The sequence below is a fragment of the Nelumbo nucifera genome, chromosome 1 (assembly GCF_055504915.1).
Source record: "Nelumbo nucifera cultivar China Antique chromosome 1, China Antique-T2T, whole genome shotgun sequence".
In the NCBI taxonomy this organism is placed as follows: domain Eukaryota; kingdom Viridiplantae; phylum Streptophyta; class Magnoliopsida; order Proteales; family Nelumbonaceae; genus Nelumbo; species Nelumbo nucifera.
Window position 1 is genome coordinate 39,365,295 of NC_142649.1, and position 19,894 is coordinate 39,385,188.

Here is a 19,894-nt window from a genome sequence, read left to right on the forward strand (position 1 = left end):
AAACAGGGCAAATCGGGTGATTTTGCACAATTTCGGCGACAGTTAGTAATCTGGGCATAACTCTCAATTCCGGACTCCAAATTGGACAATTCAAGAATCATTAGAAAGACGAAAGGAAGGCCCACAAAATTTATATTTTGGGTTTGACAGATTCGGCATGCATAGAGTACGAAAATGAGCCTAAAGTCGGAACAAGTTTGCAGTCAGGCCCATTTCACAACTGAAGCCCAACTCGCAGAAGTACCTTGAAACAGCCCAAGTTATCAAAGCAGCCCAACTCGAAATCAAGAGTCAAGAGTCCCAATTTCGAATGTAATCTCCAAGGAGAGAGTCTCATCAGATCTAAAGTTTTGAATGTAATCCTAGAGAGATAGAGATTAGATCATTAGATAAGAGATAGGATAGGATTAGTTCAAAGAAGATCAAGACTCCCTAAAGATAGGATGATCTCCTAGAAGGAATTGGAAAACAGCCCTCTCCTTTGGCTATTTAAAGAGGGGGCAGACCAGCTCTAGCATCACTCACTCCAAGATCCAAGAGATCATCAAGATAATCAAGAAACTCAAGAAAGCAGTTCGGCCATGGAGAAACAGAGCATGGAGATTGCGCAGATCATGAGCAGCTAAGCTTCTTTTTCTGTTTCAAGGGGGGAGGTTTGATTGTGTCATTGTGAGGTTCTGTAGTTAATTTATTTTCTTGCTTTCTAATTCAAGTATTCATTGATTCTAGTGCATATTTTTATTGGATGTTGATGCTAATTAGTTTGACAAACTAAATTAATGTTGATTTTCCTACTGCTATCCATGATTTCGGTGATCTGTAATTGTCACGAATAATGGTACAAGTAGCAATTAGGTTTTAGACAGTTTTGTATGCCCTTTGCTTCAATCCGATTTGATGTACTTTTATTATTTAGTGGAAATAAATAAAGTGCATGTTTGATTCATGTTGTTTGGTTTAATTCTGTGTAAGACCCTAAAACTGGATACTTATATAGACTCGTGTTAGTTTTAAATATTCACAGCCGTTGGATAAATCTGGGGAGATTTATCCTGCCTAGGCTGATACTGGTGTGCCACCAAGTGTTGGGATGGCCTGTCTCAGCCACCAGGGTAAGACCCGAGGCACATGCAGTATGGGATTACTTGAATCCTTGAACCGAACCAGATTTCCATTTTTGCCCTGGACCTTGGAGACAGATGGGCAAAATTGGAAAGTTACACCTGACCCCTAGACTTGATTATGACATTTCACTAGGTGTCGGATCAGGCTGTCTTTGATATGCCAATCAGTGAGATCCTTAGATGGGGATCAAAACCTAGGTATGTTGGGACAGTCTGAGAATTCATCTGAGTGGGTGATCATAATGACAGGATCAGCCCCTTTGTCGGACAAAGGGTAATGATCGGGAATGCACTCTCCCTGATGGAAACCAAACTGCCGGCAGTTGATTTCAATCGTTGGAATTTTGTTTTGCAAAATTAATATATATATATATATATATATATATATATATATATATATATATATACGGTTTCGAATTGTTTGCAAATGGTTTTAATTCCCGGGATCCATGTGAGTGGAGAGTGCGGCACTGTTCCTTGCAGCCGAGGGAGAGGTCCTCTCTTGTCGGGCAGTGCTTGATCATTAAGGGCTGAGAGGTTAAGTGTAAGACCATTTAGGGTAGTTCCTGATGGGCTAATCTTGCACCTGCCCATAGTCCTTGGGTTTTTATAAGATGGCTTGGCCCAGGGACCACTTAATGTAAGTGTTGGGCCCATAGGGTCCATATGATGGGCTCAGAGGTTTACTGAGTCTTTTAGTGAATTCGGTTGGGCCTTGCATTAAAGGCTGGGCCAAACCCATGTGGCTGGTGTGTAGATCAATGCTTGGGTCCCACGCCATACAAAGAAGCCCAATTGGGCAGCTGATTGGAAACTAGTTAAACACTGAACATCTAATGGGCCAAAAGCCCATTTCGAGCTGGGCTGGTATGATCACCCATCTATGGGGCGAATCTGAGATTAATGTTAGTAAAAGGATTGGGCCTTTAACCTTATCCACTCCAGGAGACCAAATTCAAATTAGATTTGAATCTGGTAACCTCCTGATAAGATCAGGAGTAAACTAACTTAATTTGCAGATAGGATTAAGATAATCCCCTATCCAAATACAAATTTGGATTGGGATAACTCCTAATTAGGAGGTTTCTTAATCAAGAAGAAAGGAGGAGAAAAACAAGAGAAAATACATCAGAATTTGAACTAGGGTTTTTTGAAAAAAAAAAAGAAAACTCCCTGCGAATTGAGATCCGATCTCATTCATACGCCAGAGAGAAGAAAAGCAGTTCAGCCATTTTCGTCCCTGGAGTTCTCCTCCTGCCGCCGCCATTCACTATTGCAAGACTCGATCTTTGCAACAATGGGAAGTCAAGAAATCAGTTCTTGACATCAGTCTTGCAAGAAAGACTGAAGAAGATTCGGTGTTCAGAGTTTCCAGAGGATTCTTGCGAAGGATCCAGTGTGTAGGACGCACCTTGCTGGTTCTGTTCCATCCACAGCTGTGTCATCTTCAGCAGGAACGGATCTTGGTGCATTCTTTGGGCGTGAACACCAACTTTGGGAGATACTGCTTCTCCGGATCAGGTATATTCCTCCCTTTTATCTTTTGATTCAGATCTGGCTTGACTATGGTTCAAGTAGGATCCTTGAATATTGTATTCTAAATTTAGGGACTATGATTCCCAGTTGGGAGAAGGTAGGAAAATTTTTGAAATTCGCCCACCCATTCCGCAACCTTTATGGCATCCATTAGATGGATCCTACCATACTTTCAGTGGTATCAGAGCCATAGGTTCGAATCTTGAACCAAAACAAAATCAGATCTGACCCTGCACAGATGGATAGAAGTTGTTCTTTCAAGTTTTACGCAGATTGTTTTTATTTCAAGAAACTGTTTCTTGTTAAGGGCGATTGATCTGAAATTAATTTTTGTTAAATCCAAAATTTATTTAGAATTGTTCTTTATTTATTTTGATTTAATGGACTGTTCGAACCTGAAGATCGCAGTGCAGATTTGGCGTAGATGGTCTACGCACACTTTTTCCTTTCTATTTATTTATTTCATTTAATTCGGTCTATAAATAATTTTTTTTTATTTCCTAGACTGAATGTATAGGATTTGATCAATAATGTAATTAATTAATAGAAATAGGATTTCTGTTATTTATTTTCTTGATTAAAGAAGAAGAAAGAAGATGGCGGCGCTGGAGATTTGCAAATGGAGAAATCGCTTCCTGCGATTTGCAGTTTGTGAAACTGCAATATTGGAGATTAACCTCTGTTTTGTAGGTGGTGCGAACAGTCCATAGATTGATTTGTGATTGCTTGAAATCAAAATTATTAATTTCTGATCTTTCATGAATTAATTCTTGAATTGAAAATCAGTTTTGGACTTTTACGGACTAGATTGGAACAAAACTGTTTGGACCGAATCTGGGTTTCAAAGGGGACTGTTTTTCAGTCCATATTTCTCACACTTCCTGTTCCAAATCTGATGTTCAATAGCAGGGATTAATTTGGCCCACCTGTAAAGCCCAGTTTTAAAGGGTTAAAACTGCAAAATCCCATTATTGTGAGAAAAGCTATATGGGCCCAACTGCTAACTATGATTCAGCCCATACACCTAGTAGACATTAATTGTTAATGATTTAGATTTTAAATGGGCTATTCGATGGGTTTTACAACAATTAATTGATTGGATCAATTCCTCCTTTACATGTGATGTTTGGATGTTTGATGTGCTGCGACCATGAGCCATAAGCACTTGGCCCATGAAGACTCGTTAGTGGCTCTTGCGCACACCATGGCTGAATGCACATCATTGCCATGGTGTCCCTTAAGGTCATTAGATGACCCCTCTTTGTTTGGTGGGCCCCACAACCCTAAAAAGGGATGCATACGGAACCCCTAGCCGATTAAGGCCTACCAGAAATCTGACTTTATGAAAGTCAGTGGGAGCCACTCTGGTTTGACCTAAACTAGAACTAGGGCGTAATTTCGTTCCCTCCAGCAAATATGAATGCATGCGATAGGGAGATCCATGTGATGGACTCACTAAAGGCCTTCCATCATTAGCACAATGATGGGTCCTTCAGTGATGAGGAAACGCACCATAAAATTGGGCTATCCATTTGCTGTTGGATCTGTCAGAGTGTTTCATAAGATGATAGGGGCGTCATAGACCGATGTGGGAGGGGTTTCACCAGAAAATGGGAACTCTCTCATGGTACCTTGGCGTAACCTGAATATGATGGGTAAGCATTCACTGGACAGAAAGGTTTACCTGAAAATGGCTCTGAACCTTGTCTGACAGAGGCCAAAAGGGAAACTCATTTGATGAGTGGATATGATCCGTCACAGAAAGGTGGTGGGGTTATGCAGCTGAAACAGTTGGCTTCACGCACCCCATGTGATTTCCTACATTTCCAGAGACATTACGTCGTCTCCGTCACTGAGAAAGGAGGGAAATCTCAGATATGAACAAATGGGGATGAAGCATAGATTAAAATCCATATCTATGTAAGTAACATGAATCAAACTAAGGTTGTGGACTAATGTCTTTGCTATTTTATCAGAAAATGGCAAACGGTCAATTTGCAAAGCTGCTAGATGATAACAAGCTTAAGGGCCCAAACTATGCCGACTGGTACAAAAATCTTATGCTGGTCCTAACTTTCGAAAAGTTAGACAAGGTGGTGAAAAATCCTGCCCCGGAATGTCTGGGTGATAGGGCTTCTGAAGCCCGTAGGAGGGACTACCAAGATTGGGAGGATAAGAACTCCCTAGCCTGCTACTTTGTCATTGCCTCATTAGACAACTCAATACAGAGGCAGTTCGATCAGATCGAACTAGCCAAGGACATATTGGACAGTCTAAGAACAATGTATGAAGAGCAGAACCGTTCTACTCGACAGAAGGTCCTGAAATTGTTCATGACCGCGCAGATGTCCAAAGGGCAGAAAGTTCATAACCATTGTCTTCGGATGATGGGATACATTAACGAACTAGAAGCTCTTGGATCCGGGCTAGATCTTGGCACGCAAGTGGATGCCATCCTAAATTCTTTGCCCTCTTCCTTCAGTGTGTTCACAATGAACTATAATATGAATAAGCTGAATGTCAGCATCCAGGAACTCAGCAATATGTTGCAGAGAGCCGAGGATCTGCTCAAGAAGGATGAGCCTGTGGTTATGCTTGCCGAAGCTAACAAATCGGGCAAGAAAAAGAGAAAGACAAAAAAGCCCCAGAAGAAAGCTGCCAAACCTAAGAAGCAGAAGAAGAACAAGGCATCTGATGTCTGTCACTTCTGCAAGCAGACCGGCCACTGGAAGAGGAATTGTCCTGCCTACCTGGAATCTAAGAAAGGTAACATCGAAACTTGTGTCATAGAAACTAATATGTTAGTTACTTCTGTGTCCTAGTGTGTTGACTCCGGGGCTTCAACTCATGCGTGTAACTCACTACAGGGGTTCAAAGTTAGCAGAAGATTGAGTGAAGGCGAAGTGACACTAATTTTGGGAACAACTGCAAGTGTTGCAGCTGTGGCAATAAGAACCGTAGAATTAGATTTTAGAGAAGTACTTGTGCTTAAAGATTGTCTTTATGTACAGAACTTGAGAAGAAATTTAATTTCTGTTTCTAAACTGTGTGCTAATGGATATACTGTTTATTTTAGTAATATGATTACTGTTAAACGGAATAACAAATTCATCGCATGCGGGGAACTGGAGAACGGTCTCTATGTTCTACATCCTTCTCTGGAAACTAACTTAACCGAAACTACTTCGGTCAAAAATCCCAAGAAAAGGAATCGTGATATAGTAAATCCCGCGTGCCTCTGGCATTACCGACTTGGCCATATCGGTGTTAACCGAATCACAAGACTGGTAAAGGATGGTCCTTTGGATTTTCTAACTGTAGAAAATCTTCCCACTTGTGAACCTTGCCTTCAAGGTAAGATGTCTAAGCGGCCATTTGACGGTAAGCCTGAAAGATCTAAAGGCACACTTGACCTAATACATACTGATGTATGTGGTCCCCTGAGTGTTAGGACACGGAATCAACACGTGTATTTCATCACTTTTACCGATGATTTTTCACGATATGGTTATGTGTACCTAACGAGACATAAGTCTGAATCCTTTGAAAAATTCAAAGAGTTCAGACAGGAAGTCGAGAAACAGTTAGGGAGAGAAATTAAGGTCCTTTGATCAGATCGAGGTGGTGAGTATCTCTCTGACGAATTCAAGGACTACTTAAAGGACAATGGGATAGTATCACAATTAGCTCCTCCTGCTACACCTCAACTCAACGGTGTTTCAGAGAGGAGGAATAGGACCTTGTTGGACATGGTCCGGTCACTTCTCGTACACTCAGAATTACCCACATCCTTTTGGGGATACGCATTAGAGACTGCTATCTACGTGCTGAATCGATTTCCAACCAAATCAGTTCCGAAAACTCCATATGAACTTTGGACCGGAAGGAAGCCAAGTGTAAAACACTTGAAGATTTGGGGTTGTCCTGCACACGTTAAAAGAACAAGTGCAGACAAGTTGGAATCTAAAACCAGTCGTTGCCTATTTATAGGCTACCCAAAGGATTCGGTGGGTTATCTATTCTATGACCCAAGTGAGCAGAAAGTGTTCTGCAGTCGAAACGCCCAATTCTTAGAATCCGAATACATCCTGGACACCCAGGTAATGACCAACCTAGAAGGTCCACCCGGGTATCCAGACCACCAGTCTGATATGGTTATGACCAGGATAGTTACCTGGTGGAAGCCTTGACTAGTGAAGAGGATCCCGTGACTTACACGGAAGCTATGTTAGACATAGATTCCCAGAAGTGGGTGGAGGCCATGAGAGCTAAGATGGACTCGATGGAGACCAATGGAGTCTGGACTCTAGTAGACCGGCCCTCCGGGGTAAAAGCAATTGGTTGCAAATGGATCTACAAGAGGAAGAAGGGCCCCGATGGCAGGATTGAGACCTACAAAGCTCATTTGGTGGGGAAAGGGTATACTCAGAAAGAAGGCATCGATTATGAGGAAACCTTTTCGCCCGTGGCCATGCTTAAATCCATTAGGATCCTGCTAGTTGTAGCAGCGTACCATGACTACGAGATTTGGCAAATGGATGTCAAAACCGCGTTTCTGAATGGAGATCTTAGTGAAGATATCTACATGCAGCAGCCGCAAGGCTTCATTGCTGCTGGTCAGGAACGCATGGTATGTAAACTCAATAGATCCATATATGGACTTAAGTAGGCTTCTAGGAGTTGGAACATCCGATTTGATTCTGCAGTCAAAATGTTTGACTTTGAGCAAAATCCGGATGAGCCCTGTGTTTACAGGAAATCCAGTGGGGATAAGATCACCTTTTTGGTGTTGTACGTGGACGATATCCTACTCATTAGGAATGATGTAGGAATGTTGACTTCGGTCAAGGTATGGCTATCACAGCAGTTCTCCATGAAAGATCTTGGAGAAGCTTCATACATACTGGGTCTTCGATTCTATAGAGATAGATCGAAGCGGATAATTGGATTATCCCAAGCTACTTATATTGACAAAATTGTCAAAAGATACAGCATGGAAAACTCCAAGAAAGGAAATGTTCCTTTCAGGCACGGAGTCACTCTCTCCAAGAAGATGTCTCCCAAGACTTTTGAGGAGATTGAGAGCATGAAAGACGTTCCCTATGCCTTAGCCGTAGGGAGCATATTGTATGCCATGTTGTGCACTCGCCCGGACATTGCTCAGGCGGTGAGTGTGGTAAGCAGATTCCAGGCAAACCCAGGGCAGGAGCATTGGACTGCTGTGAAGAACATACTCAAATACCTTCGAAGGACAAAAGAGTTTTGTCTAGTATTCGATGGTAGTTCACTACAAGTTCTAGGGTATACCGATGCCGATTTCCAATCGAATCCAGATGATAGAAAGTCTACATCTGGGTATGTTTTCACGATAGGATCGTGTGCTGTTTTCATGATAGAAAGTCTACGTCTGGGTATGTTTTCACGATAGCATCAGCGGATAATGTGGCAGACCCATTGACTAAGCCACTGACACAGAAGGTGTTTGAGAAACACGTGGAAAGTATGGGACTCCAGCTTGTACCAGATTGGACCTAAGTGCAAGTGGGAGCTGTTAGACAGTTTTGTATGCCCTTAGCTTCAATCCAACTTGATGTACTTTTGTTATTTAGTGGAAATAAATAAAGTGCATGTTTGATTCATGTTGTTTGGTTTAATTCTGTGTAAGACCCTAAAACTGGACACTTATAGAGACTCGTGTTAGTTTTAAATATTCACAGCCGTTAGATAAGTCTGGGGAGATTTATCCTACCAAGGCTCATACTGGTGTGCCACCAAATGTTGGGATGGCCTGTCTCAGCCACTAGGGTAAGACCCAAGGCACATGCAGTATGGGATCACTTGAATCCTTGAACCGGACCAGATTTCCAGTATTGCCCTAGACCTTGGAGACAGATGGGCAAAATTGGAAAGTTACACCTGACCCCTATACTCGATTATGACATTTCACTAGGTGTCGGATCGGGCAGTCTTTGATATGCCAATCAGTGAGATCCTTTGATGGGAATCAAAACCTGGGTCTGTTGGGACAGTCTGAGAATTCATCTGAGTGGGTGATCATAGTGATAGGATCAGCCCCTTTGTCGGACAAAGGGTAATGATCGGGAATGCACTCTCTCTGATGGAAACCAAACTGCCGGCAGTTGATTTCAATCGTTGGAATTTTGTTTTGCAAAATTAATATATTTATATATGTATGGTTTCGAATTGTTTGCAAATGGTTTTAATTCCCGGGATCCATGTGAGTGGAGAGTGCGGCACTGTTCCTTGCAACCGAGGGAGAGGTCCTCTCTTGTCGGGCAGTGCTTGATCATTAAGGGCTGAGAGGTTAAGTGTAAGACCATTTAGGGTAGTACCTGATGGGCTAATCTTGCACCTGCCCACAGTCCCTGGGTTTTTATAAGATGGCTTGGCCCAGGGGCCACTTAATGTAAGTGTTGGGCCCATAAGGTCCATATGATGGGCTCAGGGGTTTACTGAGTCTTTTAGTGAATTCGGCTGGGCCTTGTATTAAAGGCTGGGCCGAACCCATGTGGCTGGTGTGTAGATCAATGCTTGGGTCCCACGCCATACAAAGAAGCCTAACAGGGCAGCAGATTGGAAACTAGTTAAACACTGAACATCTAATGGGCCAAAAGCCCATTTCGAGCTGGGCTGATATGATCACCCATCTATGGGGCGAATCTGAGATTAATGTTAGTAAAAGGATTGGGCCTTTAACCTTATCCACTCCAAGAGACCAAATTCAAATTAGATTTGAATCTGGTAACCTCCTGATAAGATCAGGAGTAAACTAACTTAATCTGCAGATAGGATTAAGATAATCCCCTATCCAAATACAGATTTGGATTGGGATAACTCCTAATTAGGAGGTTTCTTAATCAAGAAGAAAGGAGGAGAAAAACTAGAGAAAAGACATCAGAATTCGAACTAGGGTTTTGGTGAAAAAGAAAACTCCCTGCAAATTGAGATTAGATCTCATTCATACTCTAGAGAGAACAAAAGCAGTTCAGCCATCTTCGTCCCTGGAGTTCTCCTCCTGCCGCTGCCATTAACTATTGCAAGATTCGATCATCGCAACAATAGGAAGTCAAGAAATCAGTTCTTGACATCAGTCTTGCAAGAAAGACTGAAGAAGATTCGGTGTTCAGAGTTTCCAGAGGATTCTTGCGAAGGATCCAGTGTGTAGGATGCACCCTGCTGGTTCTGTTCCATCCACAGCTGTGTCATCTTCAGCAGGAGCGGATCTTGGTTTCTTCTTTGGGCATGAACACCAACTTTGGGAGATACTGCTTCTCCGAATCAGGTATAATCCTCCCTTTTACCTTGTGGTTCAGATCTGGTTCGATTATGGTTCAAATAAGATCCTTGAATATGGTATTCTAAATTTAGGGAATACGATTCCTAGTTGGAGGAAGGTAGGAAATTTTTGAAATTCGGCCACCCATTCCGCAACCCTTTCGGCGTCCATTAGATGGATCCTACCATTCCTTCACATACATCAGTATGTATAAGGTCAAGCGTGCCTGTACATCTTTCAGGCTTACCGTTAAATGGTCATTTCGTCATCTTACCCAGAAGGCAAGTTTCACAAGTTGGAAGACCTTCTACAGTTAGAAAATCCAAAGTACCATCCTTTACCAACCTTGTGATACGATCTTTGTTAATATGGCAAAGTCGGTAATGCCACAGGCACGTAGGATTAACTGTATCATGGGTTTTTTTCATGGGGATGTCACCCGACGTAGTTTCGGTTATGTTAGTTTCTAGAGAAGGATGGAGAACATAGAGACCATTCTCAAGTTCTCCGTATGCGAGGAATTTGTTATTTCTTTTAATAGTAATTGTATTACTAAAGAAAATAGAATATCCATCCGCACACAATTTTGAAGCAGAAATCAAATTTCTTCTCAAATTTTGTACATAAAGACAATCTTTCAGTACAATAGTTCCTTCTCTGAAAATTAACTCTATAGTTCCTATAGCTGTAGTTGCAACATTTGCAGAAGTCCCCAAGTAAAGAGTTACTTTTCCGTCACTTAGTCTTCTGCTTATCCTGAACCCCTGTAGTGAGGTACACACATGAGTTGAATCCCTAGAGTCAATACACCAGGAAGAAGAAGTTACCAACAAATTGGTTTCTATGACACAGGATTTGAAATTACCTTGTCTCTTGGATTCCAGGTACTGAGGACAGTTCCTCTTCCAGTGGTCGGCCTACTTACAGAAGTGACAAGCATCTGATGCTTTGTCTTTCTTCTGCCTTTTGGACTTAGCAGCTTTCTTCTGAGGCTTTCTTTTTGCCTTTCTCTTCTTCTTGCCCGATTTTCCAGTTTCAACAAGCATAGCAATGGGCTCATCCTTCTTTATCAGTTCTTCGGCCCTCTGCAACATATTGTTGTGTTCCTGAATGCTAACATTTAGCTTATTCATGTTATAGTTCATGATGAACTGATTGAAGGAAGGAGGCAAATAATTTAGGATGGCATCCACCTTCATGACATGGTCAAGCTTGGATCCAAGAGCCTCAAGTTCAATAATATAACCCATCATCTTGAGACAATGGTCATGTCCCTCCTTCGTGCCTCAGAAGCCCATTCGATGGGTGTTACAAGGTGCTTGGCCCAGGGACCACTTAGGGTAAGTGTTGGGCCCATAGAGCCCATTCGATGGGTTTCAAGGGGTGCACTGTCTTTAACAGTGTATTCGGCCAGGCCTTGTAACAAAGGCTGGGCCGAACCCATGTGGCTGATGTGTAGATCAATGCTTGGGTCCCACGCCATACAAGGAAGCCCAACTGGACAGCAGTTAAAAAGGATAAGTGAGCACATAAGCTTAATGGGCCTAAAGCCCATTTCGAATTGGGCTATTCATTTAGTTAATTAAATGGGCGAATTCTGAGATGGATTAGCAAATAGGATAGGGTCTTAATCCTATCCACTCAAAGAGTCCAGATCTGAATATGATTCAGATCTAGAAACCTCCTAATGAGATTAGGGGAAAGCTAATCTAATCTGTAGATAAGATAAGGGTTTATCCCTATCACCTAAAGAGAAGTCTTATCCAAATATGATTTGGATAAGCTGCTCCTAATTGGATTAGGAGCTGATCTTTTAGGTTAACAAAAGAAGGGGACGGTAGCCTAAGAGACACATCAGATTTTCTTTAGTGTTGAAATCAAGAAGAGAGAATTCTGCACCCTATGAATACTCCCTTGCCGCCTTCCTGTTCTTGCCACCCTGTTTGCCAGTTCGATCTCCAGTTGTGGGAGAAGTCAAGATTGGATCTTGACATCAGTTCTTTAAGGATTGAAAGGAAGTTGCGCTCACGTACCATCCTACTGATTCTTGCGAAGGACAGAGTTCTTGGAGAAGAACACTGTTGATTCTGCTCCATCCTGCACTGCGCCATCTTTAGTGGGAGCAGTTTTTGGATCCTTCCTTGGGCGTGAACACCTCCGTTGGGAGATACTACTTCTCTGTATCAGGTATAATTCTCTCCTACTCCTTTTGGTTCAGATCTGATTCAGTTTAAGGTTCAAGAATGATCCTTGAAAATATGATTTTCTAAATAGGGAATGCGATTCCCAGTTGAAGGGAGAGAAAAATTTTTGAAATTCGCCCCTTATTCCGCAATCTTTGGGCGTCCATGGGATGGATCTCTCATCCCTTCACCCTCCCACATCGGTCTATGACGCCCCTATCATCTTATGAAACATTCCAACAGCTCATTACTGAAGAACACATCTTCATGCTAATGACGGAAGGCCTTTAGAGAGTTCATCACATGAATCTCCCTATCACTTGCACCCATATTTCAGGAGGGAACAAAATTATTACGCCCTAGTTTAATTTAGGTCAAACCAAAGTGGCTCCCGCTGACTTTCATAAAGCTAGATTTTGATGGCCCTAAACAGCTAGGGTTCTGTACAATTCCTCTTGAGGAGGTGTGGGGCCCACCACGAAAGGAGATCATCCAATGATCTTAAGGACACCATGGCAATGATGTGCGTTCAACCATGGTATGCGCAAGAGCCACTATTGTATCAGCATGGGCCAGGTGCTTATGGCGCATGAACGTTGCACATCACAGATCCATACATCACATGCAAGGATAAAATTGATCCAATCAATTAATATCTGTAAAACCCATTATTAAAGCTCATAATAATTCATAATATAATTGATTAGTATTATCTAGGTATATGGGCTGAATAGCAAAGAGCAGTTCGGCCCATATAGCTTTTATGTAGTTAATGGGCTTAAGCAGTTTTAACACATTAAAACTGGGTTTTACAGGTGTGGGCTGAATTAGATCTTGCAATTAAACATCAACTCCTGGACCCAAGAATGAAAAATTAGGGCTGAGAACAGCCCCCATCGAACCACAGATTCGGTCCAACCAGTTTGGTCCAATCAGGTTCGAATGGGTCTAGGGTTTGATTTTTAATTCAAGAATTAATTCAATATTATGATCTGAAATTAAATTACTGATAAAAGACATTCAAGAACCAGTATAAGGGCTGTTCATAGATCTGCTACCCAGCAAAACAGAGGTTAGTTCGCATCTTGCAGTTTCTCAAACTGCAAATCGCAGATAGCCAAACCCTAATCTGCGAAAATCCCTCCTTCTACGCAATCTGCTTCAATCTTGATTGAAATAAAATCTAAAAACCCTAATTTTCTATTACTATTACATCAAATCGAATTCCTATACATTCAGTCTAAAAATTAAAAAAAAATAATTACAAACAAGAATGTAAAAGAACTGCAAAACGCAGATTTCTTGCGCCAATCAAGATTACGATCTCCACCGTATGAACATCCCATAAATCAAGAAAAATATAAAGAACCATTCTAAATATAATTCATATTTATAAAATTTAATTTCAGATCAATAGCCCTTAATCTGGGAACCGATTCCCAGAAAATCAATAATTTGTGCAAATCGGGTAGAACGCCTTCTGCGCATTTGCGCAGTTTCTGATCTGGCCAATTTTGGTTTAAGATTTGAACTTGGCTCTGATACCACTGAAGGGATGAAAGATCCATCATATGTATGGCCAAACCCAGCAGGTAGGTTGGGCAAAATTTCAAAAATTTCTCTCTCTCCCATGTGGGAATCACATTCCCTATTTTAGAAAACTGCATTTTCAAAGATCAATCTTGAACCCTAAACCAGACCAGATCTGAAACTAAAAGGTAGGAGAGGGAAATACCTGATACAGAGTAGTAGTAACTCCCAATGAAGTTGTCCACGCCCAAGGAGATCACCAAAGACTGCTCCCACTGAAGATGACACAGCGTAGGGTGGAGCAGAGTTAGCTGGGCAGCAGGTAGGTTGGGCGAAATTTCAAAAATTTCTCTCTCCCATGTGGGAATCACATTCCCTATTTTAGAAAACTGCATTTTCAAGGATCAATCTTGAACCCTAAACCAGACCAGATCTGAAACTAAAAGGTAGGAGAGGGAAATACCTGATACAGAGTAGTAGTAACTCCCAATGAAGTTGTCCACGCCCAAGGAGATCACCAAAGACTGCTCCCACTGAAGATGACACAGCGTAGGGTGGAGCAGAATCAGCTGGGTGGTTCTTCAGCAAGAACCTGATTCTTCACCAAGAATCTGATGAAGGGCGAGTGAGCACGACTTTAGATCAGTTTTTCTTCCAAAAACTGATACCAAGACCCTTTCTTGATCGCTCCTACAGGTGGAGATCGAACTGGCAATGGCGGTAACAACAGGAGAAGGCAAGAGCAGAAGATGGCGGCAGTCCAACTACAGCTGTCTTCTCTCTTGAATCAGTAATCTTGAAGGATGAACTAGAGTTTGCCCTTATCCTCTATTTATAGCCTTAAAGAGATGTTCTCATAATCCCATTAGGAGTTTCCTAATCCAAATCTTGTATTTGTATATGGACTCTCTTTAAGAGATAAGCATAATCCCTTATCTTATCTACAGATAAAGATTAGCCCTCCTAATCTGATTAGGAGTTTCCTGATCCAAATCTCTATTTGGATCTGGACTCTCTTAGTGGATAGGGACAATCCCTTATCCTATCTGCTGATCTAAATCCCAGAACCGCCCCTCTATAATTAATCATATTAAACCAGTTCAAATTGGGCTTTAGGCCCATTTAAGTCCATGTTCTCACTAATCCTCCAAACTGCTACCCAGTTGGGTATCCTTGTATGGCGTGGGACCCAAACATTGATGTACACATCAGCCACATGGGATCAGCCCAGCCTCTGTTACAAAGCCTGGCCGAATTCACTGTAGGAGACAATGAACCCCTGAGTCCATCACCATGGGCTCTTAATGGTCCCTGGGTCAAGCCACCTTATAAAAACCCAAGGACTGTGGGCAGATGTAAGATTAGCCCATCAGGTATTACCCTCAATGGTCTTACACTTAACCTCTCAGCCCATAATGATCAAACACTGCCCAACAAGAGAGGACCTCTTCCTCGGCTGCAAGGTACAATGCTGCATTCTCTACTCACATGGATCACGAGAATTAAAACCTTTTTTCAAACATTTTGAAACCATAATATATATAATATATATATATATATGTATGTATATCTCTATATAAATATATTTTGCAAAACAAATTTCAATGGTTGAAATCAACTGCCGGTAGTTTTGGTTTCCATCAGAGAGAGTGCATCCCCGATCATTCACTTTGTCCGTCAAAGGGGCTGATCCTGTCACTATGATCACCCACTCAGATGAATTCTCGGACAGTCCCAATATACCCAGGTTTTGACCCCCTTTAAGGATCTCACTGATTGGCATATCAAAAATAGCCCAATCCGACACCTAGTGTAGTATCATAATCGAGTCTAGGGGTTAAATGTAACATTCTAGTTTTGCCTATCTATCTCCAAGGTCCAGGGCAATACTGGAATTCTAGTCCAGTTCAGGGTTCCAAGAAAACCCACACTGCATGTTACTCAGGTCTTACCCTGGCAGCTGAGACAAGCTACCCCAACCAACTTGGCAGCACATCAGTGTCAGCCTTGGCAAGATAAATCTCCCCAGATCTATCTGATAGCTATAAATATATAACCCTAGCAAGTGCACTAGTTATCAAGTAGTATAAAAATATCGTTCCACGGGGATTTAACAAAATAAGTATTAGAACTACAGTCTTCCCTAATTATTTGGATAATCGAAATTTAAATTTAAGCAAGAACTACTGGAAATAAAAACTAGAAAGAGAAAATAAAAGCAAGGGTGATTACTAACCGAATATGCAATGGATGAAATTGCTAGGACTTTTAGGTCCACCTAACCAATATAATGAATATTAATGGATTCGATTTACCAAGATTATTTGTCATTCCCATAAGCTGAGGTGTTTCCAATTTGATTTAATATTCTCTCTCGAGATATACTAAAACTATGTCCATCAGGTAACCCTTCAATCTCTCGAGTAGAGCTCTCAAGATGGAAATGCATTAAGTCCAAGAAAAACCATTAAATTCAGATGAATCATGTATATATATCTCTATATACCATTCAATTTACACTATGAATTATTCAGTCGATTATGTGAATTCCTCTCTCGATTCATTCACATAACACAAATCAATTAAGAGGTGGCCAAGCTCTTAATTGCATTAAGCACAATAATTCATAGACTATATGGAAATCACAAACTTGGATAAATCATAAAGATAAAAATATATTCATTAACATGGTTAGGCTTTCCACGGCCCTAGCAAGAAACAAATCAGTTCATGATAAGAGAATTAAAGCAAACAAGGGGAAAGAAAGAACTCTTGAATTCGCCCATGGTGTTGAGATCTCCTCTTCTTGCCGCCACTTTCTTCTTGAAGTTTCTTGAATTCTTGATCACCTTTCCTCTGTTTCTTGACTTCTTTTCTCCTCTCTTGACTGATTTCTCCATGAAATTCGTGATTCCCTCCAGAGATGAGTGATCCTAAGGCTGGTCTGCCCCCTCCTTTATATAGCTTAAAGGGGAGGTGGTGGTCTCCTACTTCCTCTTGAAGTTTATCTTACAAAAATAGAAAGTCCTATTCTAATCCTACTCTTATGAACTCAATCCCTTTACCATTCTAAGATTACATCAAGAATTTAGATCTGGAAAGACTCTTCTCAGTTTATCATTCTTTGATTTGTATTAGACCTCCTCTGCGAATTGGGCTTCAGCCAGGCTTTTCTGCAAGTTGGGCTTCAGCTGCGGATTGGACCTTCCTATGAATTTACCCTGACTTTGGGCCCGGATTTGTCTTTGATGCAGGCCGAATCTGTGAAAGCCCAAAACATAAAGGTTGTGGCTTCTTCTCTTATCTTTCCAGTGGGTCTTGAATCAGCCCAATCAGAGATCGGATATGCGAGTTAGGCCCATATTACTGAACGCTGCCGAAACTATGAAAAATCATCCGATTTGTCTTTCTTTGCTCTTGATGCCTTCTTTCATGCCCTGAACCGAAATACAAGAGATATGAGTCCAATTAAGTACTAATTAGGTATGAAAGAAAAAATATTGGGGATAAAAAATGTGATAAATTCTACTCTCATCACTATCCAACGGTTGTGAAGATTCTAAACTAACAAGAGTCTCATATGTGTCTAGTTTAAGGGTATAGAAACACACCATAATAACATGAATCAAATATGTACTTTATTCATTTACATTAAATGTTATAAGGTACATCATTCTGATTGGAGCTAGGGGCATACACTGTCTAACAATCTCCACCAGTGGGAGTGATCAAGAACAGTTCTTGATATTGCCCTTTGCTAGAAGAGGCAATATGAAGTCGTGCTCACCAGCCCTCCATCCTATTCTTGCTGAAGAATCGTCCTGCTGATTCTACTTCACCTTACACCGTGTCATCTTCGGTGGAAAAAGTCTTTGGTCTTCTCGTTGGGTGGGAACACCTTCATTGGGGGTTTACTATTACTCTGTATCAGGTATATCCCTTTACTCCCTTTTGGTTTCAGATTTGGTCCGGTTTAGTTTCAAGATTGATCCTTGAAAATGCAGTTTTATAAAATAGGGTTCAGCCATCCATATGATGGATCTCTAACCCCTTCATATATTATTGATTCTTTCCTCTTTATGGCATGATAGATTAGCACACTTGAATTTTAAATCCATAAAGAACATGAGCAAACTTGGTATAATTGCTTACAGTAATGAATCTACTGAAAAATGTGAGATATGTGTAAAATCTAAAATGGCTAAGAAACCTTTCCCTAGTGTTGAGAGAAATTCTTAACTTTTAGAACTAATTCATTCTGGCATCTGTGAACTCGATGGTGTATTAAATAGAGGAGGTAAGAGATACTTCATAACAATTATAGGTGACTTTTCTAGGTATACCTATGTCTACCTTATGAGAACTAAGGATGAAGCCTTTCACATGTTTAAACTGTACAAGACTGAAGTTGAAAATCAAATAGAAAAGAAAATTAAAATCCTTAGAAGTAATAGGGGTGTTGAATACTTTAAAAATGAGTTTTAATTCTTTCTGTGAAGAATTTGGAATAATACATCAGTGTTCTGCTCCCTATACCCCTCAACAGAATGGCTTGGCCGAAAGGAAAAATAGAACACTTACAGAAATGATAAACTGCATGTTGTTAAAAGCTAATGCACCCTTAAACCTATGGGGGGAAGCATTCCTAACAGCCCGCCATTTACATAACAGAATTGTTTCTAGAGTTAATAACAAATGCACATATGAATTATGGACAGGAAGAAAGCTTAATTTAGCATATCTAAAAGTGTGGGGGTGCTTAGCTTATTATAGTGTTTCAGATCCTAAAAGAACCAAGTTAGGACTCAGAGCTAAGAGAAGTATGTTTGTTGGATATGCAGAACATAGCAAGACCTATAGGCTTCTAGACTTAGAGTCCAACATAATAATTGAAACTAGAGATGTTGAATTCTTTGAAAGTAAACTGTGTTCTGAATCTATAGAAAATGAATCCATAGAAAATGACAGAGAACCTGAAAGAGAAACTCAAATCTCAATACCTGTTGATAATAATGAGACTGAAAGAAGAAATGACACAACTGTGTGCGGCGCAATGAGGCGCTTTAGAGGTGCACACCCGCATGGCTCGTAAAGGGCGGCTTTGGTTTTAGTGCGATGCTGACCGTTGATCACAGTTGATGAGATCAACGGTCACGATTCGATTGGGTGTGATCAAGAGGCACAATTCAAAGTTAGCAGTCATTAACTGTTAACTACTTTTTAAACAGTCACAATTTTTGAAATTGTGACTGTTCAAGGTGCCTTCTCTGAACCAGCACCTACCTTTTCTTCATACCTCTTCATAAACTATTTAAGGAGCATGAATCAAACTTCAAAATACATATTTTCAAAATCCACTTTCTCTCTCTCTCTTAGTCCGGTCTGCTACAGTCTCCTATAAGGTTTTATTCGGAGATTCTTCAACTTTGCTGGTTGTAGATTCTCGCCCAAGGCTCTGTTGTATCCTGGGAATGAATTTGCCTATAACCCTACATCAAACTCAATGAAACTGAGTGGGGTCAAATAACGTTCTAAAGATAGTGTCTTCAGACGCACCTAAGAGCTTCTCCTCCATAGTTACAGTGACCCCATTTTCCTACAATTCGTTCTACAAAGAAAGGTCCTATGACCACAGGGAGCATGATGGAGTCGTGTGTTGCCGATATGTTTTCGTTGAAGTCCGTTATTTCCATTGGTAATCAACAAACATCTCCTATGATCTTCATTAGTCATAACATGTGTGTAAAAGTTAGGTTGACAGAGCTCCCTAGGTTGATTAGTGCTCGTCCCATCTCATGCCCACATATTCTTACTACGATGTACAAAGGTTGGTTCTCGTAAGGGTTAGTGGCCAAAATGTCATGTTCGCAAAATTTGATGTTCATTGGTCTTCGTTGATCATGTGGGTGTTTGAATATCTCTACTAGGGCCCTTATCGCTTTGCTCGAATCATGCAAGGAGTGTATATGGTGCTGCATGTCCATAGTTCACTGCCCCTACCATGTTGACGCTGCCCCTTTGTCACAAGTGACCACTTTACCGCGTCATCAAGTGCCATCACCACGTCTACAACATGCCATCCGAGTGTCCAAGTGTGTGTCTTAGGTGGGGTATTGCATGTATTTTGTATAGGGGGATTGTCAATGGCATTATTGTTATTCCGTAGTATGATTTTTCACTATTTTGATGTTTTCTTATATCACTCCCCCAAAATCTTAACGTAC